This window comes from Lactuca virosa, chromosome 6, assembly GCF_052849685.1.
Source record: "Lactuca virosa cultivar CGN04683 chromosome 6, Lactuca_virosa_CGN04683_v6, whole genome shotgun sequence".
Lineage (NCBI taxonomy): Eukaryota > Viridiplantae > Streptophyta > Magnoliopsida > Asterales > Asteraceae > Lactuca > Lactuca virosa.
In genome coordinates, this window is record NC_136431.1 from 225,968,802 (window position 1) to 225,980,206 (window position 11,405).

The 11,405-nt window shown below is 36.6% G+C and overlaps 1 long non-coding RNA gene across 1 annotated transcript; it reads left to right on the plus strand.

Annotated features, from left to right (window-relative positions):
* The first annotated feature begins 3,681 nt into the window (after positions 1-3,681).
* Positions 3,682-11,405, plus strand: LOC145120970 (uncharacterized). Its single transcript, XR_013714442.1, has 4 exons — positions 3,682-4,077; positions 4,195-4,272; positions 10,613-10,671; positions 11,185-11,405. It is a non-coding gene; the product is annotated as an uncharacterized LOC145120970 (long non-coding RNA).

Consider the following 11,405-nt stretch of genomic DNA (forward strand, 5'->3'; position numbering starts at 1 on the left):
AGATATGTTGGTGTGAGAATAGGGGTGCTAAAGAATCTATTAGATTACTAAAATATTTCTATTAAATTTTTATAGAGTGATCCTTACCGGGTCCTTCTATAATTATGTAGTGCATACCAGTTATATATATCTAAGATCGAACAGACCTTCAAATAAGTGATTCTACTCTACAACGATAACCAAACAAGGAACAGGAAATAGAGCGAAAATCACAAATTTTAAGTTTATAAAATCTCAATTATATATAACCTTAGCGTATACACTCAGCAATTATAAACCTACCAGTAAGGGTTTTTTAGTTTTCACATATGTTATTAATAGTACCTTAAAATACTGCTATAGTATTTTAACTTTATGTAAGAGTTTCTTGGTATACAAAGTTGATAAGTTTTTTTAGACTTGTTGTTATTGTATAGTATCATCAAAATACACCTATAGTATTTTAAACTTTATGTTTGGTTCTAGTATTCATTTGTATATATAGTTGGTAAGTTTTAGACTTGTTGCCACAACACACCACAATCACTCCCAAACAAACATTGGTGATTTGGACAACACTTCGCTTCTAGAAATGATTTCCTTGACGAAACCGGGAGTTTTTGTTAAAAACCAGGCTTTGCGAGGGCCGAGTTTCAAACCGAAAAGACTCTTTTCTCGGGGACTTAATGTGCTTTGAGGCTTTCTTCGGGTGTTAGGGAGGTTCCTGAGGCTTTAGGGGGTTTTAAAGTGGCTTGAGAGGGTATAAAGTGTGAAAGAAGGAGCAAAATGACCAAAGAAATCGGGAGATCTCGCACCCTTATATAGGTGACCGAAGCCTCGCAGGCGAGGGACAAGCGTCGGAATCTCGGAAGCGGTACATGGCTCGCTTCGGACGTGCCACGGCTAGGAACACGCATCGGATCTTGGATGCGGCTCGCTTCGGACGTGTCACAGCTAGGAAACGCGTCGGATGTGTGAAGGTATAGGCGACCTGGTTGATTCTGGACCTAGCATATGCGAAGGACTTCGGATTTTGTGCCCCGAACTTCAAAAATTCATAAATTTCGCATACGAGCTCCGTTTTCGACGTTCTTTATATCTACGCGTAGATCAGTTCGTACTCTACAACTTTCATTTAGACTCCGTCAGCTAATTTTGAATTTATTTTTAATATTATATTTTTAACAGGCCGGGACAGGAAAAGTCAGTTAAACATTCATAACTTCTTCATCCGACGTCCGTTTTTGTTTGTATTTTTACCGTGGAACAACTATTGACAAGATCTTCATTTCTTGTTTAGGTCGTGTCAGCTAAAAATCGCTCGATCTTTAATTCGAATTTCCGGCTGTATATTGATGTGTCGAATCTTAGAAAAATCATAACTTTCTCATACGAAGTCAGATTTGGACGTTCTTTTTATGCACACTCTCAGTTTGACGTATACCAAAACTTTCATTTAGATACCTAAGGCTAAAAAGCATTTTATTGTAAGTTCTCTTTTTACGTCACACAGTGTTGTGCAGGTTCTGTCGCGGAACTTCGATTTGTCATAACTTCTTCGTTATAACTCGGATTTCGGTGTTCTTTATATTTTCGGAATCCTTGTCACGACCACTACCACTTTATTTATACAAATCAAGTTTATATAACATTTTATTTTTGACGCTTATTTTCATTTTATTTGTTTTATATCTTTATTTCTTCAAAACGAGTTACAATGGTTGATCTAGACTTTGACATTGAAAATTTACGGGTACATGGTTGAAGTTTGGACCTTCATTGATCGAGAATTTTTCCAGTTATGACACCCCGCCCGGCATCGAACCGAAATCTGGCATCGGGCCCCGCCCGACATCGAGCAAAACTCGGTATACATATGAACATATCATCATATACATAAACAATCATATAACATAAACATATAAACATTCCTCGGGCCCCGCCCGACATCACACCGATATCAGGAATCATACAAACATTCCTCGGCCTTTCCCCGACATCGGACCGAGGTTTGGAACATATAAACAAACACATGCAAGAATCACAAAGACATCAAGCATACAAACATTCCTCGAGCTTGCCCTGATATCAGACCGAAGTCCGGAACTTTGATTTTTAACATATGCATCATAAGGTATTTTTTATCATGCAACAAGTTTACTTTGCATTCTTCGGTTTTATGCTAAATGCATTACAAACTTCAAGATTTTATTTTGAATTTAGTTATGCGTATTATTTTGTTCAATAAATTGATTTAATATAATCAAAATCTTTCATTAAGGAAATATCTAATGAAAACATAGTGTTGTAAATCCTTAATGTTTACTTTTTCTCTTTAATATCATTTCATCAACCAATGTATTATATATATATATATATATATATATATATATATATATATATATATATATATATATATATATATATATAATCTATAGGTAAAAACATTGTTGATATTTTGAAATCATTTTACATATTAATTAAAAATAATGATGTACAAAACATCCAATGTTGCATAAAAAAGTATTGTTTACAGTTTTATAGTTAATGATTACTTTTTTTATAGTATATATGTCATTTTACTTTGTTAACCGTGTACATACAAGTTATAACCTAGTGCGATATATATTGAGATATTGCCCATGATTTTGTCTTGACTTGCATCTGTGTAGACATATATTGTAGGATTTGTAACCTTTTTTTACTTGTTTGACAACATGTGTGATCGCTATTGTGTCCTTATATGGAATTGATATTTATCTAAATTAAAATTCATTTAATAGGATTAATGTTCATTTAATATTAGGAATCAAGTTTTCAATTTTAAAAAAGTTGTCAAAATACTATAAGGCATTGGGGAGTGGCTTGACATTATAATAAGAAGCTTGTCCCAACATGCCACAAAGGAGAGAGAGAGAGAGAGAGAGAGAGAGAGAGAGAGAGAGAGAGAGAGAGAGAGAGAGAGAGAGAGAGAGAGAGAGAGAGTGTGTGTGTGTGTGTGTGTGTGTGTGTGTGTATATATATATATATATATATATATATATATATATATATATATATATATATATATATATATATATATATATATATATATATATATATATCGATTATTTTGTGAATATTTATCTTTTTCATTTTTAGTTTAAAATATAAGTAAACATAAGTGGCTTGCCTTTTGTCTTAGGTAAAATGTGAGAGATAGATCATCTACTCAACGACTATTTACTCAAAGAAATAAGTGACATCGCTTTTTTTTCCATGTCAACCTAAAGAGGAACAAGATAAACGTCATGTCACAAAACGGTAACTTCTTTATAAATTGGATATTTGCGTACAAATGAAAAGTAACTTAAATATAAAGGGTTTTCTAATTAATATAAACATAAATTTTAAATTTGGATATGATTATGTCTTTCCATTATATATATATATATATATATATATATATATATATATATATATATATATATATATTAAATTTCTCCTACCTTAGCTACAACGAATTTGATGGTTTTTGGCAAAACTGGTCCTTTGGTTATATTGGTTTGTCATTTTCTGGATTTTTTACTAATATTTTTGTTTTGGGCAATTTATGCCATTGTATCTGATTTTTATGGACAGTCTTTGTATATGTGTCTGCTTCTTTTTATTCACCCTTTATATGTGTCTGTTTCTTTTTGTTCGCCGTATGAAGTGACAAAACACTTTGAAGCACAGTTGTATTTTCGCAATGCTTTCTTCAACACACGCGTCTCCCATGTGATCTAGAATACATCTCTCCACAGATTTCTCCTCCAATCAGATCCAAGCCCGTTTCCTGCTCCTCCACCGCTTCTCCTTTACTTCTCATCTATATTCTCCATTTCTTTCATGTTTTCTCCCAGATTCTAAATCAATTGAAGCTTCTTACAATACCGGGATCGAGAATCGACCTACCGTATCAACCCTTCTAAACTGCCATCAGGTAATTTCGTTTGCGGGGAGACCGAAGGCGAGGCTAATTACAGCAACGACGATGATGGTCGGTCCTAAAGGCTCATCGGTGTCTCTGCGTTTCCCGACGACCCCTTATCCTTCACCGACTCTGTTACCCAATTGGTTGGTACCACCACACACATGATTTACCTTCTTACTCCGTCGCAGTTACTCTTTTGTGTTCAATACAAAGCAATTTCCATTCGCTTCCATAGAGTTGACTTGATGGTTTAATTTCAGGTCGCATGTCCTTCGATGGAAAGACGCAAGTACTCAGATAGCGATTTACGGATGTGAACTTGATTTGTCTTCCCAGAGGTTAGTAAATGTAAAGTTCTTGCAACTTTCGGTTTGAAAACCCGTTCGTTTCAGTTTTCATTGATGTAATGGCCGTTTACACCAGTTGTCGAAACCAAACAACATATGTTAACTTGGTGTTTCTGAGATGAACAACGGATTTAAGGGCTGACAAGACAACTTTGCATACAAGGAATAATCTTATTAACAGCCCTAGCAAAAGTAGTTTCACTTTTATGAGAATCATGGTTTATGTATTAGTTTGTCTCTTTGATTTCTTTGCTTCCCTGGTACAGGGTTTTTAGTATACATTTAGTATGGTCTGAATAATTCAAGCAGATCGATAGCATCGGTTCATTCCAATCCTACATCACTTGGGTTAAATTCATATTTGGAATTCCCAACCAAAGTTGGTTATTTAGTTTGTGTAAGTGGTCAGCCCAAAGATCTTAGCTTGAGTTGACTTGGGTCAGCCCAACTGTTTTGGGTTAAATGACCCATTTAATAGCCTAATATTTGTAGGCCCATGTATGTTTGCTTATATGCTGATTTCAGCTGTAAAGAGAAAGGTACGTAAGTTTTGTAACAGGGGAACAAAAAGCAAGGTAAATTGCTTCTTAACCTAATACAAAAGTTTTTCTCTCTTCTTGTAGATGTAAGCAAGTTATTGCTGAACCACGTTAAATCTATTGTTCTCCATTCTCTATTTACTTTCTTTTATCTTGGTTATTGTCATTGCTTGTTCTTGGGTCTAAGGGAAAAACGGGAATACAAACAGAAAAGCTAATTGCTGTCAAGGTTTTATTATTTTTCTGCATTGTATTGATGAAGTAACAATTGGTATCAGAGCTTAATATCAAATCCGGGTGGTAAAGCTCATATTTGAGGTATTTAGGTGGTATTTTGTGTTCTGCACACAAGGTGTTCGATAAAAGTCCTAAGAGAGGCAGATTCTAAAACAAGTGGGTAAATGGCATCTACAAGCGGAACGGTTAAAGTTGGGAAGTATGAATTAGAGAAGTTCAATGGAAAGAATGATTTTTCTTATTGGAGGATGCAAATGAAAAATCTATTAATCTCACAGAAGTTACACAAGGCTTTGGCGGGTAAGACAAAGAAGCACAAAGATATGTCCGATGAGGATTGGGAGGAGTTAGATCTTGAAGCACGAGCATCGATCATTTTATGCCTTGAAAGGGATGTTGCTTTCTTGGTTGGTAATGAAGAATCGGCAGCTGCGGTGTGGGAAAAGTTAGAGGCAAACTTCATGATGAAAACTCTAACAAACAGGATCTATTTGAAGTCCAAATTGTTTACTTGCAAAATGGATGAAGGTTCTTCAATCCAGGAACACATCAGTAAATTTGATAGGTGTATATCAGATTTAAAAGACATTGATGTGAAGGTAGAAGATGAGGATCAAGCACTTTTACTACTTCTTTCATTGCCAAAGTCTTACGAGAATCTTGTACAAACATTGATGCTTGTGGGTGATAGTATTACGATAGATGAGACTAGAACGTCAATTCTAGCGGATGATCTTCGAAAGATTGCAACTGGTGACATGGCTGCTGCTAGTGGTAACAAAGACCAGCCACAAGGATTGTTTGCAAGAGGTAGAAGTAATGAGAGAGGAAAAGGCAAAGGAGGAAAGTCTAGATCTAAATCTAGAACTCTTGCTGAAAGGCGGTGTTTTAAGTGTGGCGAGCTTGGACATTTCAAAGCAAACTGTCCTAACAAGAGAGTAGGATGGAACAAAGAAAAGAACAACAACAACAACAACAACAACAACAACAACAACAACAAAGGAAATGCACAAGAGAAGCAAGAAGTCAGTTATGCCTCGGGAGAAGAAAGCAACGATGAGTGTTACTTTGCCACTTCTGATGAAGAAATCTCTGGTAAATGGATTATTGATTCAGGTTGCTCGTACCATATGTGCCCAAATAGGAAGTGGTTTACTAACTATAGGAGCATAGATGGTGGAACCGTGGTAATGGGAAATAACCATTCCTGCAAAACGGTTGGGCTCGGTTCTGTTAGAATCAAAATGCATGATGGAGTGGTTAGAACTTTATTAGATGTGAGACATGTTCCTGAGTTGCGAAAGAATCTCATCTCTAAAGGTGTATTGGACTCTGGTGGGTGTAAGATAGTTACATGGGAAGGAGTAAAGAAGGTTGTTTGTGGTTCTTTGGTTGTAATGAAAGGTATTCGTCAAGGAAACCTTTACGTTCTTTCAGGTACAACTGTGACAGATGGTGCAGCAGTTGGAACAAATGGTAGTGGTGGTGACCCATGTGAAAGCACTCGGTTATGACATAGACGGCTTGGGCATATGTCCAAAAAGGGTCTTGATTTGCTTGGTAAAGAAGTTTTGTTGAAGAACTTGAAGAAGCCTTGCATGAACCTTTGTGAGCATTGCGTGTACGGTAAAGCACATCGGGTTCGGTTCAAATCAAGCAAACACAAAAGCAGAGGAATTTTAGACTATGTGCATACAGATGTTTGGGGTCCGGCTTCAGTCACTTCCAAGGGAGGTTCCAGATATTTTGTCACTTTTGTGGATGATCATTCTAGGTATGTTTGGATTTACTTTCTGAAACACAAGAATGAGGTATTTGACACGTTTAAGAAGTGGAAAGCAATGGTTGAGAACAGAACAGGCAAGAAATTGAAGACACTTCGATCTGATAATGGTACAGAGTATACAGAAGGTGCCTTCAAGAAATTTTGTGATCATGAAGGAATTGCTAGACATTGGACGGTCAGAAAAACTCCACAGCAGAATGGAGTCGTAGAAAGGCTGAATCGTACATTGCGAGAGAGATCAATGTGTATACGATTATATGCTGGTTTGGGTAAAGAATGGTGGGCAGAGTCGATTGCTACAACTTGCTACATTATCAATCGGTCTCCTCATGCGTCTCTAGATGGAAATATACCCTATAGGGTATGGTCAGGGGAACATGCAGATTATGAGAAACTCAGAATCTTCGGGTGAACAGCCTATTATCATGTTAGTGAGGGAAAGCTTGAAGCAAGAGCCAAGAATGCAATCTTCTTGGGATATGCATCAGGTGTGAAAGGCTATCGTCTTTGGTGTTTGGAAGATTCCAAGTTTATAAACAGCAGGGATGTTACTTTTGATGAGAACTCCAATGTAGCTTCTTCAAAAGCTACGGTCCCAAATGGTGATGACATTGAGACGGTCAAGTCTCAAGTAGTTGATATAGAACCTAAAAGCCAACAAGGTTCTAGTCGTGTTCACGAAGAAGATCGTGGTGGTATTCACGATGATATTGAACATGAGACGGTTCAGCAATAAAATGTACACGAACCAGAGGAACAAGAGCTCGAGGACAATTCGGTCCCTACTAGGCCGAGGCAAGCATATAAGAAAGTTCAAAAGTTGGGGTCTGATCAACCCTTGAAGCACTACGGACATGCAAGTTTGGTTGAGTATGCACTCTCGATGGAGGAAGATGAGCCGGTCTCCTTCAAGGAAGCTATTCAGAATGGCAATAATGAGAGTTGGTTGGCTGCTATGGAACAAGAGATGGAGTCTCTTCGAAAGAACCAAACGTGGGAGTTGGTCCCATTACCCGTAGGAAAGAAAGCTATTGGTTGTAAGTGGGTGTACAAGAAAAAGGAGGATTCTTCCGAACTCGGTGGTACAAGGTACAAGGCAAGATTAGTAGCAAAGGGGTTTGCACAAAGAGAGGGAGTAGACTACAATGAGATATTTTCTCCGGTAGTGAAACACACTTCCATCCGGGTATTGTTTAGTATTGTTGCTCATGGTGATTTGGAGCTGGAACAACTCGATGTAAAAACCGCTTTCTTGCACGGAGAATTGGATGAGGAAATCTATATGCATCAACCTGATGGATTCAAGGTTGTTGATAAGGAAAGTCAGGTATGTCGCTTGAGGAAATCACTATATGGATTGAAGCAATCTCCTCGACAGTGGTACAAGCGGTTTGACTCTTTCATGCTGAAGCATGGGTTCTCCAGAAGTCTGTATGACTGTTGTGTTTACATGCGGAAGCTTCATGGAGGTGATTATATTTATCTTCTTTTGTATGTGGATGACATGCTTATTGCTTCGAAGAGCAAGGTGGAGATAGATAGGCTGAAATCTCAACTTGGTAAAGAGTTTGAGATGAAGGACATGGGAATTGCCAAGAAAATATTGGGTATGGAGATTAGAAGAGAGAGGACAAAACATCGATTGTTCTTGAGCCAAAAAGGCTACATTGAGCGGGTCATTGCGAGGTTCGGGATGCAAGATACCAAGTCAGTGGTGACTCCATTGGCTCCACATTTTAAGCTCTCTAGTAGACAATCTCCTTCTACAGCAGAAGATAAGACGTACATGGGGCGTGTGCATTATACCAGTGCAGTCGACAGTCTGATGTATGCCATGGTGTGTACACGTCCAGATATTTCACAGGCGGTCAGTGTGGTCAGCAGGTTCATGGCGAACCCAGGGAAGGCACATTGGGAAGCTGTGAAATGGTTCTTGAGATATTTGAAAGGAACCACTAATATTGGTTTATGCTTTGGTGGAAATACATGTCGAATTACTGGATTTGTGGATTCTGATCATGCTGGTGATCTGGATAGATGTCGATATACTACTGGTTATGTGTTCAAAATACATGGTGCTCCAGTTAGTTGGCGATCGATACTACAAGCAACAGTAGCGCTTTCTACTATAGAAGCTGAGTATATGGCTATAACAGAAGGTGTAAAGGAAGCACTGTGGTTGTGGGGTTTTTTAGATGATTTGGGGTTTGAGCAAGATTGTGTAGACTTGTGGTGTGATAGTCAAAGTGCAATTCACTTAGCTAAGAATCAAGTTTATCATGCTCGTACCAAACATATAAATGTCAGATATCATTTTGTGCGGGATGTCATAGAAGATGGTGATATTTCTCTTATGAAGGTGCACACTGATGAGAACCCAGCAGACATGTTAACCAAAGTGGTACCAGGTGGCAAGTTTAAGCATTGCTTGAACTTGCTTAATATTAATCAGTGTTGATTGCCCTTGAGGGCAATCACATTGCGGGGCGGTGTCAGGGTGAGGTGGAGTTTTTTCACCCGGTGGAGTGAACTACGGTGGCTTGATCCCAGATGTGGGTACGTAGGCAACCATGGTCAAATGGTGCAGCCGGATTGAGTTCTACATATCAAGGTGTGCAATTTCTTCTTTGGTGTATCGTCCAAAATTTGAGGTCTATCAAATGTTGTTCGAGGTGGAGAATTGTAAGTGGTCAGCCCAAAGATCTTAGCTTGAGTTGACTTGGGTCAGCCCAACTGTTTTGGGTTAAATGACCCATTTAATAGCCCAATATTTGTAGGCCCATGTATATTTGCTTATATGCTGATTTCAGCTGTAAAGAGAAAGGTACGTAAGTTTTGTAACAGGGGAACAAAAAGCAAGGTAAATTGCTTCTTAACCTAATACAAAAGTTTTTCTCTCTTCTTGTGGATGTAAGCAAGTTATTGCTGAACCACGTTAAATCTATTGTTCTTCATTCTCTATTTACTTTCTTTTATCTTGGTTATGGTCATTGCTTATTCTTGGGTCTAAGGGCGAAACGGGAATACAAACAGAAAAGCTAATTGCTGTCAAGGTTTTATTATTTTTCTGCATTGTATTGATGAAGTAACAGTTTGTTTATCTGATTATTGTTTGCTGGTGGTTAATTTGTAGATTTCCTCTTATTCTGTCATCCGGCAATCGTTAAAAGCAGTAATCATCTATCCCCTAAATTGAACACCGTTTGGAAATCAAAGCGATTCATGTATATGTCATCAATCATCAAGTGCAATAGACATTTCCATATTGTATAATTAGATACTACATGGGGTTAGAATCATAATTTCCAGTGCAGATTTCAAGAAATACACATTTTTTACTTAACTAGATAAGGTAATTCCATGAATTCATTCTAAATAAGTTTCTATTATGAGTTTTATGAAATATTTTATTAATTTACCTCTGAAAGCAGTATATCAAAACAATGGACGTTAAAATAGGATCATTGTTTACCAATTTAGATAAACCAGGTTGTTGCGATTTTGAAGGTAAGGGCATTTTGGTCTTTTTTTTTTCTAGATTTTCAATTTAATTGATTTCACTTCAAGTGCAATGAACTTTATTGTTTTTTTAGATAACAGTGTGCTTTTATTGCTTAGTTTATAATGGATTTCCATTTGCTGGTCTTTATTTGCTAAGCAATTGAAGGTAGTTTGTATGTCGCATTGTTCTATTTCATTAAATGAAAGAAATACTTTTGACACACACACACATAAGTTCATTTTTAAGATTTATCATCTGAATTTGCAGGTCATGCTAATTGCGGTTCTCTTAAAATGGCGATGAAGACTAAATTTTCAATAATTCAGGTTTGTTATAAGTTTCGATAATTATTTGTTATTTTTGTTTTTTGATCATATCAGTCACCATATCCATCAGTCAAATATTAGCTCGCTTCATTGTAAAAAAGTTGTCTAAGGTTAGCTTCAGAGTAGATTCCATGAAATAGATAAAAGTATAAGGCTATGGTTGGAATTTTTTTTCAAAATAAAATGCTTTCATAAGATGGCCATTTAATAGGATCTAATTCTAGAAAATATGCATAAAATACTAAAATGGCCTCATATTTTATGTAAATATGCATAAAATAGCATCCTAAACTCAGAATCGTGATTATTTATTTGTTATTAAACATACCCACATTTTCTGAAAATAGCATCCTACTTTTTTAAAATAATATTGTAATAGAAACAATTTAGATGAAATTTCATGGAAATATTACCATCGACTTCAAACCATTTGAATAAATTGAATTATGAGATGTCCTTTTGAGTACTTGCATGCATCCAATCAAGTGTTTGAGTCCCTTTTTTTCTTTGCAGGTATGGTGATGGTGGAATTGATGATGGTTGGACTCCACAGGTTCTCTGCACATTTTATTCTTTCTTCATCAAACCAATAACTAAGGATGTATTTTATTCTGGGTATTTTCAATTTGTTAAAGTTTAATGATCTTACCCTTGAACTAATTATGTAATGTAATGTAATGCTTATGTTTACATATTCCAATACAAGTATTATTCACTTAAAACATAATTGAATG